Raw genomic sequence first — 17,266 nt, 5'->3', positions numbered from 1 at the left:
CTTTCTACGCCTGACACTGCATACTTTATATTAGGCACTTTAATTTTTTAATAGACATTAATAATAATAAATTGAATAGCATAAACTGAACTTTAACATCTGTTTAAATGTAGATAGTTGTTGATCTCATTCCAGCTCCTCTTAGTATCTTGTGTGACTGTTCCTGTGACAAGACCATTGCATAGATCAGATCCACATGAATGTCACACACACAGTCTTTGGAGAGTATTACATAGTCTCTTAACTTATTTTCATTCTGTGGCTTCAGCATGTATCTTCATAATTTACTCACTTAAGTCAATCTAAGAAAACAGCAAGAAGGTTTAAGTATTTTATATAAATAGGTATACACATGTGTATATGTACTACTACTTTGTGCTTAACAAAATACAATCATTGTTTATATTACTCCCATTTTTTCAAATATTAAAACGTGAAATTTTTCCAAGGTTAACCTCATAGTAAACAGTGAAGTAGAGCTCAAAGCTCAGATCAAGTGTAGTTCACAGCATCACTAATTTTTATATACACATGAATCACCTGGGTATCTTGAAAAGCTTTAGATTCTGTTTTGGTTTTGGGGGCAGCTCCTGAGAGTCTTCATTTCTCGTAACAGCCCAGGGTTACACTTATGCAACAGGTCTTGAAAGCACTTGAGTAGCCAGTTTTTAATCTACACTGAGCTGGCAGATTATCCAGATATTTTTGATACAAATGGATTTTCTTTTGCCTTATTATGTGGATTGGCATACCAAACTGGAAAATGACAAGAACATAGTCCTTTTGTGTTTTAGAGAAAATTCAATATTCATATACTCTTAAGAAAAAAATACTATGGAAAGAGTTAAATAGTCTTAAGGAAAAAATATTATTGGAAGCATTTGTTAAAGCAGGTTAAATGTGTGCCAGACTACTACAATAGCTTTTGAATATTACTGACAGCCTATCCTGAACCCAGTCATATTCCAAGCACAGTAAGGATAAATAAAAGAATAAAGTGCCTCCCACTACAGAGCTCACAATTCAGTTAGGGATACAGGAAAAGTACATATAAAATATATTATGAATATAATGACATTATGTAGCCTGAGTAAAATTTATAGATTTTCCCATAAGGAAAAAGTTTATGAGAAATAACTCACGTCAGGGAGAATTCAGGAAGAGTTTCAGAAATGGGCTGGATCTGGAAGCAGGGAAAGAATTAGACAAGTTTGGAAGCAAAGAAGGGGAGTATTCAAAAAGTGAGAAGGTGAGCAAAAGTTAGGAGTAAATGGATTGGCAGCACATCCTTTTTGGACAAGAGTTTCCGTGGTGGAGTGGTGGCAAGCACATCTCAGAAGGAAAGCATGGCAGGTGCACCGAGAGGCTCTGAAGTCAGAGAATTTGGCACGTCTCTTTCTTTTTTTTTTAATAGATCTTTATTGGAATATAATTGCTTCACAATACTGTGTTAGTTTCTGTTGTACAACAAAGCGAATCAGCCATATGCATACGCCATGTCCCCATATCCCCTCCCTTGGAGCCTCCCTCCCATCCTCCGTATCCCACTCCTCTAGGTCATCACAAAGCACCGAGCTGATCTCTCTGTGCTATGTTGGCAGGTCTTTTGATGGGGAAGGAGTCTATCCTTAGAAAGCACAGAACGTGGGTTGAACGCTTGGATCCTGTGATGTTAGTACCCGCCAAATTTGACATCACACTATAGGATTTTATGAGATTTTTAGCAGAAACATAATACAAGGAATTAAGATATTTAGATTAATGGGTTTGTCACATTACTGATTGTATGTGAAAACTGACCTTTCCATAATCACCACCACATTTGACATTGATCAAAATCACAAGTTTAGCCCTCACGTGGGCTAATAGTGTTAAGAATTTCATTACAGCCAATTTTCCCCCACTCTGCCACTTAGTTTGCCATGTGATAGAAGTTGGGGAAGTTACTGTAGAGCAGATATTACTTAGAGTCTGAAGTCCAACCCAAAAGAGGGATTCGCACTACAGGAATAATTTAATTAAGAATACACAAGAGAAATATCACAACTTTGAAGAGAAAGACAATAAGGGAATATAAAATCACAATTTTGGAGATGAAAACTTTAGCCCAAATGAGATTGTAAATTTTTATTTATTCATCTTAAGACCAGAACTTTCTTTAAAGAAAAAAAGAGGGAGGAGAAATCTTCATTTTTGTTGCCAAATCTTACTTTAGGATCTTATGTGCCATATTTTAGGCTTGAAATTAGCTCACTTGGCTGGTGTCACATGACTAATAACAGGAGGAGGAAGTATCCAAAGTCCATTGTCTTTACATTACTACCCTGCCTAACTGGTAGCATTAAAATTTCCATAGAAATCATGTGTCAAAGGCAGGGAATGGTTAGTGAGAATTTTAGAGAAGTAAGCTTCACAAAGGCTACATTCATTCAACAGTGCCCAGAGAAAGGAGGCAATGATTCAATACTTACTCTACACTACTTCTTATGACAAATCAAAATTCTCCCCAAGAGGGCTCAGAAATTGGTCGGAGGATGTACTGGATAAGGGATATAAGCACCCTTGATCAGACCAGTCAGTAATGCAAATGGAAGAAGACAGCAAGATTTACCAGGACACATGAAGATGTTCTAGCCAGGCCCTTTGGGTCCAGGACTACAGAGCCTGTTGGCTTCCTCTTCCAGACAACTGCAATGACAATGCATCTGAGGCTACCTGAATTGCTTCTCCCTGCCGTCTGCTCCAAGCCTTTCCCTCCTAGGCAGGAATCCCCTCACTAAGTCAAACCCACCTTGACCCAGGCTTGTCTTGCTACCTTTGGTTTACTTCTGCTCCCAGCGCTTTAAACTGTTTATGTTGTTATACTGTGAGGTAACAAGAGACATGGGGGAAGGAGCTTGCCTGTCTTGCTCATCCCTCTACACCTAAGCCTAATACAGTGGTAGCACATAATAGATGGGTTCTGACTGAATAGATGAAGGCTTAGTTTCTAAACTCTGAAGCATTTTCCCTGTGCAGCGTTTGTGGATTAATTATCAGTAAAACTTTAATATGTCACATTTGTTCATCTGTAGCAGGCTTTAATTTTTTAAAATATCTTTCAGTTAGTATTAACAAGCTGCCATCTTATACAAATAATTACCAGTTTATGCATTATAAGTACAGAGGATCATCTAACATTTATTGACACAGGTTTAGCATAGTGGAAAAGTATCTCAGACTAGAATCAAAGTCTTTTGTTTGAGGTTCTATGCTTCTAATTTATAGCCTCAGTCTTCTCATTTGTAAGATAGTGATAAAGATACTTGCCTTACTTTCCTTGCAGGGAGATTTTAAAGAAACGATGTGGGGCTTCCCTGGTGGCACAGTGGTTGGGAGTCCGCCTGCTGATGCAGGGGACGCGGGTTCGTGCCCCGGTACGGGAGGATCCCACATGCCGTGAAGCGGCTGGGCCCGTGAGCCATGGCCGCTGAGCCTGTGCGTCCGGAGCCTGTGCGCCGCAACAGGAGAGGCCACAGCAGTGAGAGGTCCGCGTAACACACACACACACACACAAAAAAAAAAAAAAAAAAAAAAAAGAAACAATGTGATACCATATGGAAATTACTTTAAGGATTAACAGACATTGTACAAATAATAATGAAATAATTATAATGATTCTCAGCTGTATTTTGGTGATAATAAATTGATACCTATATTGCATCAGGTTATTCACATTACAAATTAATACTGAATAATAGCTTTAACTATAGACTGAAAAGGTACAGTTTCATGATATTCAACACTTGCCATTACACAGATAAATTATTTCCACCTCCTAAAAGAACCCATTACTTCCTTTTTCGTACTTATGTCAGCATTATGAATTAAGGTCAGGTTCAACAAACAATGCCAGATCCCACAGATGTGGAAGAGTAAATATTTGTTATGCAACAGTTTTAATTGTTCCCCAGTTCCCAAAGCAATTTAAACTTGCAATGAGAGACCTGTGGAATGGAGAAACTTCTGGTACCTTAGGGACAGTGCCCCACAGATACAATTAAGAATGGTGATGGGAACAAATTGTGGCCGAACTGAAGCTCCAAAATGAAATGACATTCTCCTACTCATGTAACATATGAAAACAGGGGCAAATGTTCACCAAAGTAACTATGAAATGTGAGAGCTTTTTTAGTTCAAATTATAATTACCAAAATAAAGTTAATTCAAAGTCAGGAATTACTATTCAAATGATAATTACCAAAATGAAATGTTTGAATTGAAAATAATCTAGATATTATAAATGAAATAAAACAGATATTTGCTGTGAATTAAATGCATTCATTTAACATTTTTGCTTTTTTATAGTCATCCTTTTATATGAGTTAATTTGGTTCAGGAAGGCATCACCTTTTTTTGGAATGAAGAGAGATACCAATAAGCAATAAAATAAATAAATTCACAGGACAAAAGGGAATTCATATGTTTAAGGCCACAAAAATAAAGAAGAGGAGGAGGAGGAGGGATAGAAGCGAAGGAGAGGAAGAGGGGGAGGGGAAGAAGGCGTGAATTCAGATAGGTAATAATTCATCACCGAATTAAAGTGTTTTAGGAAAGTCTATTGAGTTATATTGTAGATAGTAACACTGAACTTTGGCAAAGTTATTCTCCAGAAATGAAAAAGAAATAAAGACTTTCCCAGTCAAACAAAGCTGAAGTAGTTCACCACCACTAGACTCACCTTACAAGAAATGTTGAAAGGTGTTCTTCAAGATGAAATGAAAGGATGATAATTAGTAACATGAAAACATATAAAAACAGACAACACATTGGTAAGGGAAATATATAGTCAGTCATAAAATTCTAATTCCATAAGATGGTATGTTAGCCACTTAACTACAGTATAAAGACTAAAGGAAAAGACCATTAAAAATAACTATAGCTACTATAATTTGTTAACGAATACACAATATAAAAATAGGTAAATTGTCATGTTAAAAACATAAAGGGGGGGAATTAAAGGGTAGAGTTTTGTATGTGACTGAAGTTAATTTGCTATTAGCATAAAACAGACTGTTATATGTTTTATGTGACCTGCATGGTAACTACAAAATAAAAACCCATCATCATTCACAAAAGATAAAGAGAAGGGAATCAGAGCATATCATAGGGAAAATCAGCATCCATTTAAGTAGGCAGCAAGAGGGAAAAAAGAAGAGTGGAAATATATAACAGCCATAATGTAATTAATAAGATGGTTATTAGTAAGTCCTTACATATCAAAGATTACTCTAGATAAATGGATTGAAATCTCCAATCAAAAGGCCATAGTGGCTGGATGAATTAAAAAAAAACAACAACACCCAACAATATGTTGCCCACAAGAGACTCACTTCAGCTTTAAGGACACATATGAACTGAAACTAAAGGGATGGCAAAATATGTTCCATGCAAATAGAAACCAAAAAACGTTAGGGGCATCTATTCTTATATCAGATAAAATAGACTTTAGGACAGAAACTATCATGGGAGACAAAGAAGGTCATTATATAATGAGAAAGGAGTGGACTCATCAAGAAAATATAACAATTATATATATGCACCCTACATCAAAAACACCTAAACATATTAAGTAAATTCTAACAGATCTGATGGGAGAAATAGAGAGTAACACAAAAATAGTAGGGGGCTTCAATATCCCACTTTCAGCAATGCATGGATCATACACATGGAAAATTAATATGGAAAGGTTGGATTTAAATCATACTTTCAACTAAATGGACCTAACAGACATATAGAGAACATTCTATCCAAGAGCAGCAGACTATGCATTCTTCTCAAGTGCACATGGAACATTCTCCAGGATAGATCACAAAACATCTCGATCACAGGCTACAACACAAGTATTGGCATATTTAAAGATACCAAGGTACCAAGTATCTTTTTTTCATACCCCAATGGTATGAAATTAGAAATCAACAAGGGGAAACCTGGGTAATTTACAAACATGTGGAAACAAAACAACACACTCATGAGTAAGCAAAATATCAAAGAAAAAAATCAAAAGGGAAGTAAAAATATATTGAAATAAATGAAAATAGAAACACAATGTACCAAAACCTATAAAGTACTGCAGAAGCAGTTCTTAAAGAGAAGTATATAGTGATAAATGCATATATTAAGGGAAAAAAGAGTTCTCAAATAACCTAACTTTAACTACAAGGAACTAGAAAAAGAACAAATTAAGCCCAAAGTTAGCAGTAGGAAGGAACACATAGAACAGAGTGTAAATAAATGAAATAAAGACCAGAAAAACAAGAGAAAAGATTGACAAACTAAGAGGTGGATTTTTGAAAAGATAAAATTTATAAAAACCTTTAGCTAGGCTAACCAAGAAAAAAAGAAAGAAGACTCAAATACATAAAATCAGAAATAAGACACATTACAAATGATAGCAAAGAAATACATAGAAGTAATTGATGAATTCCTAGAAATAAATATCTTACCAAGACTGAATCATGAAGGATGGGAAATCTGAACAGACCAATAATGAGTAAGAAAATTAAATCAAAATTATAAACCTCACACAAAGACAGACCCAGGACCAGATGGTTTTACTGGTAAATTCTACCAAACATTTAAAGAATTAATATCAATCCTTCTCAAATTCATCCAAAAAATTAAAGGGGAAGGAGAATTCCCAAACTTATTTTAGAAGGCCAACATTTACCCTCACACCAAAGCCAGATAAGGACACTAAAAGAAAAAAAAAAAAAACTACCGACCAATATCCCTGGTGAATATAGTGCAAAAATTCTCAACCAAATATTAGCAAACCAAGTTCAACAGCACATTAGGATCATATGCCATGATCAAGTGGGATTTATCATTGGGATGCAAAGATGGTTCAACATATACAAATCAATAAATGTAATACACCACATTAACAGAATAAAAGATCAAAATCACATGATAATCTCAATAGAAGCAGAAAAGAGAATTTGACAAGATACAACATCTTCTCATGATAAAAAATTCATCAATAAATTGGGTATAGAGGAACATATCTCAACTTAATAAAGGCCATATATGACAGAACCGTAACTGACATCATATTCAATGGTTAAAGGTGGAAAGTGTTTCAACTAGGATCAGGAACAAGTCAAGGGTACCCACTCTTGTCACTCTTATTCAACACAGTACTGGAAGTCCTATCTAGATCAATCAGGCAAGTAAAGAAATAGATCCAAATTGAAAAGGAAGAAGTAAAATTATCTCTATTTGCAGATGATATCATCCTATATACAAAAATATCTTAAAGACTCAACCAAAAAACTGAACTAAGCAATGAATTCAGTAAGATTGTATGATATAAAATCAACATTCAGAAATCAGTTGCATTTCTATACACTAACAATAAAATATCTGAAAAAGAACTAAGTGAAACAATCCCATTTACAGTATCATCAAAAACAATAAAATATTGATACTTAGGAATTAATTTAACCAAGAAAGTGAAACTACAAGACCTTGATGAAAGCAAAGAAACTGAAGAAGATACAACTGGAAATATACTCCAAGTTCATGTATCAGAAGAATTAACATTGTTAAAATATCCATACTACCCAAGTCATTTATAGATTCAATGCAATCCCTATAAAAATTCTAATTGCATTTTTCACAGAAGTAGAAAAAAATCATGAAATTTGTTTGAAACTGCAAAAGACAAAACACAGAGAATCCTGAGAAAGAAGAACAAAGCTGAAGGCATCACACTTCCCAATTTCAAACTATACTATAAAACCATAGTAATCAAAAGAGTATGGTACTGGCATAAAAATAGACACATAGACCAATAGTATAGAATAGAGAGCCCAAAAAAAAACCCCACATATACAGTCAAAAAATATTTGACAAGGGATGGGCCTCCCTGGTGGCGCAGTGGTTGAGAGTCTGCCTGCCGATGCAGGGGACACGGGTTCGTGCCCCGGTCCGGGAAGATACTGCATGCCGTGGAGCAGCTAAGCCCGTGAGCCATGGCCGCTGAGCCTGCGCGTCTGGAGCCTGTGCTCCGCAATGGGCGAGGCCACAACAGTGAGAGGCCCACATAACACACACACACACACACACACACACACACAAATTTGACAAGGGAGCCAAGAATACTCAATAAGGAAAGTATACTCTATTCAATAAATTGTGCTGGGAAAACTGGATAACCATATGCAGTAAAATGAAATTGTACCCCAATCTTACACCACTCACAAACTTAACTTGAAATAGATTAAAGACTTAAACATAATACCTGAAATTATAAAACTCCTAGAAGAAAACATAGGGAAAAATTTCTGTGACATTGGTCTTGGCAATGATATTTTGCATATGACACCAAAAGCAACAACAACAAAAATGAACAAGTAGGACTACATCAAACAAAAATGCTTCCCCACAGCAAAAGAAATAACAACAAAATAAAATACAATCTACGTAATGGGAGAAAATACATGCAAACAATATCAGATAAGTGGTTATTATCCAAAATATATAACGAAGTCATACAACTCAATAACAAAAAGTAAACAGTCCAATTAAAAAATGGGCAGAAGAACTGAATTGATATTTTCCAAAGAAGACATACAACTGGACAACAGGTATATGAAAAGATGCTCAGCATCATTAATCATCAGGGAAATGCAAATCAAAACCAAGATCAGATAGCACCTCACACCGGTCAGAATGGCTGCCATCAAAAAGACAGAGAGAAAAGTGTTAGATGTGGAGAAAAAGAAAGGCCTGTGCGCTGCTGGTGGAAATATAAATTGCTTCAGCCGCCAGGAAAACAGTATGAAGATCCCTCAAAAAATTAAAAATAAAACTACCATATGATCCAGCAATCCCACTCCTTGGTACACCTCCAAAGAAAATGTAAGCAAGATATTTAAAAGATATCTGTACTTGTATGTTTATTACAGCATTATTCACAATAGCCAAGATATCGTAACACTAACTGTCTGTCAAGGGGTAAATGGATAAAGAAGATGTGGTACATATAGAAAATGGAATAATATCCAGCCACAAGAAAGAAGGAAGTCCTGCCATTTGGGACAACATGGATAGACCTTGAGAGCATTATGGTAAGTGAGATATCAGGCAGAGAAAAACAAATACTGTCTGATATCATTTACATGTGGAATCTAAAAATTCTGAACTCATAGAAACAGAAAGTAGAAAGGTGGTGACCAGAGGCTATGGAATGAGGGAACTGGGAAGATGTTGGTCAAAGCATATAAATTTACAGTTAGAAGATGAATACATTTTGGGAATCTAATACACAGCATTGTGATTATAGTTAACAATATTTTCTTATATACTTGAAAGTTTCTAAAAGACTACATCTTAAATGTCTTACCACCAAAAAAAATAATTATGTGATGTGATGAAGGTGTTAGATAATGCTAAGTGGTATTGCTATTACAATATATAAGTGTATCAAATCAACATACTCAAGCTTACACAATGTTACATGTCAATTATATGTCAATAAAAATGCAGAAGAGCACATAAAATATATAGATTTTGAGTTTTTCAGGTTGAACAGAGAGAAAGATGTTTGGGAAAGAGGACTCAAGTCCTGCCTCCTTTCAACATCCTTTATTCCTGTGGTGGTCTTTTAGTAGAAATTACTACTGCAAGCAATAACTATAAATAGTAAAGCAATGTATAACTTCATAATATACAAACTATAGACAGCATTTGAGGAACTAAATGAAAAATTGTCCATCTGCTTACAGGTATACACTCTGAGTATCCACCATTCTCAAGGCACAACTTCAGATAGTTCTGTGACACAAAAAAGTAAAATAGAATGTTTTCTGCCCTAAGTATTTTTCAGTCCCTTTAGGGAAAACTGTTGCATAGATATATATGTTATATATATATATATATATATATATATATATATATATATATATATAAAATATATGTATACACACACATACACACACCTCACAGTCAATGATAATATCTTTTTGTTCCTCACTTAACCGTTAAAATGAAGATAATAATAGCATATATCTCATAAGATTGTGATAAGGATCAGATAAGTGAAATACATGAAAAGTGCATAGAAAAATGCTCCTCGCCCCCAACTCAATTAGTATTATTTATTATTCTCTGGTATTAAATGTCAGATGCCTGTGCAGCATAAATTATAGCATTTAGAGTGAACTAAATTTAGAAAAAACACGTAGGTTAAGAAGAAATTACCAATTTGAAAAAGTAGGCTTATCTGAAAAAGCTTTAACAGAAAGTTATTGAGAAAGGAGGATTCATTTCGGGAGCAAAGGTTGAGTTTGAATGCAAATCTTTGTTATTAAAGTCAAAGAGGAATTGTTTTTCATAAAAGGTTACATTCTGTTCCATATGCTTCAACTCTGACTTGGACCTAGAGGGAAAATAAAGTTCAGTTTTAATTTTTTATTGACATTTGTCATTTTCAATTGTTTACATCATTCTAACCTAACTTTCCTGCATCCATTACAGGGTGGGGATGCAAAATTCTAACAGCTCATTTCAGGCTCTTATCAGTGCAAGATGGGTCAGTGCTGCAAATAGATTGCAGGGGCAAGAGTCACAAAAGCTGAATTTGAGATCTTTTTTACCTTCTCATATACTGGCTGGACAAACTTCAGCAAAATATTTCAACTTTCAAAGTCTGAGGCTCTAAATTTGTGTAATAGGAATAACTGTACTAACTCATGGTAGTAATCTGAGAAACACATTAGATATTTGAAAGCACTATGCAAATGAAGGCAATTTACACAATTAATTGTGGAAAGTTTTCAGATAATTTCCCCCAAAAAACAGCAATACTTATTAAAGACTTTTTTCTGTTTGGGTCTTAAATCTTCAAATGTTGTGAGAAGATAGACAGTGATATATGTTTCATGTTTGAGTCGTATTACAAAAGGAACATACCAATTATATAATTGGGTCTAACTACATTCCCCCTGGGGTGTTGGGAAGTTTATCATCCTCCATGCTTACATTCCTAATTTTACTTTGTTGCAAATACTGGATCCCTCCCTGGCTTGCCCCAAAATGCATTTAAACTGCCTTGTTATGCTAATGGTTGGTCTTTTGGAGGACATTTCTGGAGCTCAAAATGTAAAGGAGCAGTTAGATAACCCCAAAGGTCCCAAGAATCTCTGGATTATCTTACATATTTCTTTTCTGAGATTGAACTAGAAACTCTGGACCTGAGAGTCAGAATATTTTAAATAGATTCATCTATCAGTTTTACCTGAGGAATAAACTAATGATAAGTCAAAACTTGAAGAAAATAATTAAAGCACCTTACTTTTTATCCAATGCTCACTAATATCCCCTCTCTTTATCCTGAAAATTATTACATAAAATGGAAAGCATTTCTTGAGGCTGTAAAGCAAAAGAATACTGATTTCAAATCAAGGAAAGGAAACCATTCCTCAGGCTCAGAGTTACATAAATGTCATAATGTTCCATATTCTTCTGTTGTAAATGTGGTTTTTCAAATTAAGGGTAAGATATCAATTTTCAATGCTTTAACTGGATATATTTATTTTTTCACTTGTCCAGTTTTCATTATTTAGTGTCATAAAGCTTCATGTTATATTTTAGACCCTTACTGGGTCATTTTCACAATAAAGATCTTAGGTAGGAATTGGCTTCATTTAAAGAAGAGAAAAAAAGAAGTTCCGAATCTTTCAGTTTCAAATCTAGGTACTCTAAAATAAAATTCAGTGCTCTTTGCTACATCTGCCTCTTCAGAAACATTTATTCTGCCTCTCCTCCCCTCCCCAGAGCAGATAGAATGAGAGCATTAGATTCCTTTAATTGGTGATCTTAGAGAAATTATTGCAAAACAGATGTGTTATCTGTTATTTTCTTTAGCATCTAAACAATTTGAATGCTATTATTGGACCTATAATCTGCTGCAAAAATTAATTCTGTCCCAAACGTGCGGAACTGCAATGCAATCATTTGACCATCATCAGCAGTTGCTATGACCACTGTAATAAAAAAATATTTTTTTAAAACGTTTTTAAACGTAGCTGAGATACCATATCACCTAAATGATTATACTCAAAATAATTGTTGAATTCAAATTAAGACAAAAATATGATTCCTATATCTAACCCTCTAAATACGAATAAACACAAACCACCTCTTCCATGAACCCTTTCGGGAAGCTCCTTGGGCCAGGATCACTGTAATCAGTACCTCTTTATCCTAGTGCCCCTGAGTTCCAGAGTAAGCTTTGACTCCAGAGAATAAATTATGTAGAAGCAAAAATCTACCACAGGCCCTTTATCTCTTGTTTTGATTATTTGTGACCTGGATTAATCTACTAACTTTGTATGACAGAAATGTTCCAGGAAAAAAAGAGCATCTATTCTATCTATTCCTACATTGTGCCAAGTGATATAATTTGTAGGAGAAATTCGGCTTAGTGGAACAAATTTGTGGTTGTCCCGTTCTCCATACATCTGTCATTCTGTTTGGATTCCAAGTTTACTTAATTTAGCCTCTCTCCAATTGCTATTAAAACCAGTATGATTAACACAGCACAACTTTTCCTGTCTGAGATAACACAGCGTTTTGGAAAGACTGTGAGCTTTAGAGCCAGTCAACACTTGTGACTTCATTTGCTCACCACCATCCTTAATTATATTGCCTGGCACACACTAAGCCATTGCCATATATATGTTGAATGAATTAATGAACAAGCATTTGGATATTGCATTTCACTTGCAAAGCGCTTTCATCATGTGATATCATTGTATTCACTCATGGAATCTATGAAGAAGCTATTGGTAACTTTACAGATGAGTAAACCTAGACTCTGAAAAGTAGTGCAGCCCTCACTTCCCTAGCATGAGAAAGATCTAGAATTTGAAATTAGGTTTCCTAAGAATGTAATTTTGGGCCTCATACTCTTTTTTTTTTTTTTTTTTTGCAGTACGCGGGCCTCTCACTGTTGTGGCCTCTTCCGTTGCGGAGCACAGGCTCCGGACCTGCAGGCTCAGTGGCCATGGCTCACGGGCCCAGCCGCTCCGCAGCACGTGGGATCCTCCCGGACCGGGGCACGAACCCGTGTCCCCTGCATCGGCAGGCGGACTCTCAACCACTGGGCCACCAGGGAAGCCCCCCTCATACTCTTTTAATTCCAACTAATTATGACCCCAGTAAGAGTCAAATGTGTTTTAAGTTCCTAATCTAAGCCATAAACTTAGTATATGTGATAACAGTTAAATTCAGAACAGGCTGCTCCACTATACAGGGGAGCCCACAGTTGCTGAGAAAAGCTTAAAAATGTGAGCATAATGTCACAGAGCTCTTAAGAGACATAGCCAGATGTTTTTAAGCTCATGTACATTTGACTACTATTACTTATAATGTTCAACATATCCTAGGGCATATGGAGGAAAACTGACCACCAAATGAACATGTTCTTTTTCACCCAGTGAGCAATACCTCCATAAACTCACTACTTCTAGAAGAGAAGTTTTCTAGGGGTAAGGGGTAAAAGCTATTAAAAAACAACAACAAAAAAAAAGCAGGAATAGTAGAAGCGTTAGGTTCCTATGGCCCCCAGGGCATCAATCTTTCAACTTATAAATGGAGATGTTTTTCTTTTTCTTTGGATATCTATTGAAGTTCCTTTCGTTCTTGGAAGTGAAAAAAAAAAAAAACTGAAAAACCCAGGCAGAATGAAGCAGTTATTATTACTTTGGTTACTTTAATAACTAAAGCAATCAGTTAAGACTTAGCTGCAAAGGACCCAACAGAGCTTTAGTCTCACTTCAGACTGATGCTGGATTCACTTTAATTTTCACAGACTGTTACAGGACTGAGCTGAGAACCCACAGGAAATGGGAGGACCGTGTTTCTGCCAAGGGAATTAAAACTTTTTGATACCAAATTTGACCTAAAATGAACTACTGTTTGTCTAGTTCCATACAAAGATGAATTTTGATTCAGGTTCTCTACAAGCTAGAGGAGGAGCCAATGATTGTCCTGAAAAACAATGTTTACAGACCCACCAAGCACAGGTCACAGTTCCATATTGGTGTGAAAAGCACATGACCCTGAAGAATGCCTCTATATTAACCTTTTTTCTGAGTTTTAATCTTCTATACTCCCTCGGTCAAAATTCAAAAGGTTCCAAATTGCCTGGAGAATAAATTATAATTCCTGAATACTCCATTTAATATACCTCACAAACTGGCAAATCTTTGTTCCTCTTTTTCTTTCTTTTTCTGTCTATTGCACCCATGTACATTGTTTTCTTGTCTAGAAGCCCCACTGATGCATTCTGGTTTCAGCCCATTACCTAAGACTATTCCTCCTCAGCTGATCAAGGTCAAACTCAATTGATGCAATGAAATATTGCCTTAGCCCTCTCTCACAGGATCTCCCCTTCTTTGAAGTCTGATTGTACTTACTCTTAGAGTTCGAATAAAACATGTGCAGTGATTCAGAGGCTTCCCCCAAGAGAAGCTGTCAGGCTTCCTGCCAACAGACCTCACCAGACAGCAATACTGTGTGTTTTGTTGTTGTTGTTGCTGCTGTTTTTTTAACTAAGGTCCACATTCTGTTCCTTAGCCCTACAAGACTCAAAGTTGATTGGTTAAAACAAGAAGCTAGATCTCGTTCACAGGGGTTGATTCACACTAGCTCACAGATACTACTATGAAGCAGAGTGCCATCCTTTACAATGCGAAACCTAGGCCAAAGTGGAAGAGCCACTTCATTCCTTTGCTCAGTCCATTCTTTCCTTCTATACAGGTGACCTGGATGTCTGCTTCTCATCAGAAGGGGGAAACTAGGTCAAATCAAGGGGATTACTTATATGAATAGCATATTTACTAGAATCAGGCTAAAAGGAACGCCAGATTCATCACTCTCTACATTAAGTATAACCTCTCCAAGGTTATACTTGACTTAAAATCTGTTGGATGAGCATTGAATGAAAGGAAGTTCCCAGGGTCCCTTTCATTCTCCGTGCTAAGCAACCACTTAATGACTGATTTTTTTTTCTTTAACTAGATTGAAAACTCTATTTTTTAAAAAATGCCTTGTCTAACTAAGCTCTAACCTATTTTTTTTTCTTTTAAGTGCCTTCATGTTTTTCTTCCCATCCATTATGTGTTGTTTTTATGGTGTGAGAACTCCATTTTCCTTTCATGTAACTGTAAAAATACTTAATCTGTGACACTCTAAACCCATTATCACAATGTTCTCAGAGAAGTGGACAACCACATTCTCTAGAAACTGAGTAATTTTTATGTCACTTAACAGTAATCATCATTTTCATTCAAAGATGTCACTGCTCATCTGTTGAAACACAAGATAGACCAAATTTCCCCATCAGATGGGGCATCTGCACTAAGCCTCACATTGCCTCAGATACCTCTGCACAGAAGTATGCTTGCCAGATTGCAGCCAAAAGGATATCAGCCCTAGGAAAATAGCATCATTTTTTTCTACTCTTGCCTATAATGTATACATAGCCAAAAGTGGTCATCCCTCTCTAAGGTCAAACACTACCCTGTTATGAATTATTTAATGGTGGGTTTCTATAGCACTCTGACACTTAACAAGGCACTTTCTACTTTACCTTCCTAAGAAAGATATGAGACTAGAAAACTGATGCAAATAGAGAATAAGAAGTTAAACTAGTTACAAGGTACTTCTGTTCACATAAGATTACAGAACTCATCATTCCAGAGTTAAACTATAATAAATTCTGTGAATGTGGGTGGTTTGGATGAGAATCCTTTTACCCATAGATTTCTTTCCCTTTTTTTCTTTAAGCCAGTCATGAAGAATATAGGCCCCAGATTTCTCTCACATTTAGATGCTAGGAACAGAAAAATAAGTATTTCAAGAATTAACGATACTACCAACCCTTACATTTACTTTGGAACTCCAGGTGAGAACTAGTCCTGCATTCAGAGTAAATGAATTTTTTACAAAAAAAACAACATTCACATTTCCTCTGAGGAGCATTTCCGACAGAATACATTCTTCAGAGCTGCCTTCACATCTTTGTTCCTCAAACTATAGATGAGGGGGTTGAGCATAGGAGTCACAACACCATAGAAGAGAGAGATGATTTTGTCCGTGACTTGTACTTTGTCTGCACCAGAGAAGTCTTTAGCTTTGAGTTTTGCATACGTGAAGAGGATGGTTCCATAGAATATAATCACCACTGTGAGGTGGGCAGAGCAGGTGGAAAAGGCTTTGTGCCTTCCCTCTGCAGAAGGAATCCTCAGGATGGTGGGGAGAATGAAAACATAGGAAACAAAAATGAAAAGTACTGGAACCAGAAGAAAAATCATAATAGCAACAACCATGCTAATAACATTTATGGAGATATCAGCACAGGCCAATTTTAAGACAGCCAAGATTTCACAAGTAAAATGATTAATGACATTATCCCCACAGAAGGGAAGCCGCATGCCAAGAGACATCTGCAACACAGAATTGACACCCCCTGCAATCCAGGACCCAGCAGCCACAGGCACATACAAATTCTTGCTCATAATGACAGGGTATCTCAGAGGGTTACACATGGCCACATAGCAGTCAAATGCCATCATGCTTAGAAGGACACACTCTGTGGTTCCCATAGCAAAGGGGAGAAACATTTGCACTCCACACCCAGAGAAGGAAATGGTTTTCTTTGAAGCTAAGAACCTGCTGAGAAATAAGGGAATAGAAGAACTGGTGTAGCAAATATCCAAGAATGATAAGTTACTGAGGAAAAAGTACATGGGGGTGTGCAGGTGAGAGTCACAGACACAAGGATGATGACTCCATTTCCCAGCAGGATCACCAGGTACATAAAGAGCACCAGCAAGAAATAAATGGCCTCAAGCTCTGGGTAGCCAGAAAGCCCCAGTAGGACAAATTCTGTAACAGAAGACTGATTGGTGTTTCCCATGTTAATATTTTCTTTCACCAAAAGGAATTCTGCAGCAGCCAGAATACATGTGCATCTGTTACCGCAGTGTTTGTAAGAGTTATTTGCACCCTTAAGTGGCTTCCCTTATGGGTAATGTGGACCTATAATTGGATACACAGATATAGCGTAAGAACATATTACAATCCTCTAAGCTAAGATCAGTTAGACTTTTAGAACACATGAAGGAGGCTTTAACTCCAAAAAAATATGCCTTTGTTAGAAAACAGATTCAGAACACATACAACTGGGTTAGAATTGTGTATCTCACTTACATTA

General features: G+C 36.2%; 1 long non-coding RNA gene and 1 pseudogene across 1 annotated transcript in view; both read right to left on the bottom strand.

Moving 5' to 3' along the window:
• Nucleotides 1-239: 239 nt before the first annotated feature.
• The window catches only part of LOC132522814 (uncharacterized), a 63,000-nt gene continuing 45,973 nt past the window's right edge, over nucleotides 240-17,266 (bottom strand). The window contains exon 3 of the long non-coding RNA XR_009541335.1: nucleotides 240-302. This is a non-coding gene — a long non-coding RNA (uncharacterized LOC132522814). The remainder of the gene's footprint in view (nucleotides 303-17,266) is intronic.
• On the bottom strand, nucleotides 16,011-16,969 carry LOC132522811 (olfactory receptor 13C7-like; annotated as a pseudogene).

The sequence above is a fragment of the Lagenorhynchus albirostris genome, chromosome 7 (assembly GCF_949774975.1).
Source record: "Lagenorhynchus albirostris chromosome 7, mLagAlb1.1, whole genome shotgun sequence".
Taxonomy (NCBI): domain Eukaryota; kingdom Metazoa; phylum Chordata; class Mammalia; order Artiodactyla; family Delphinidae; genus Lagenorhynchus; species Lagenorhynchus albirostris.
Note: the sequence above shows the minus strand (reverse complement) of the source record. Positions and strands in the feature narration are given on the sequence as shown.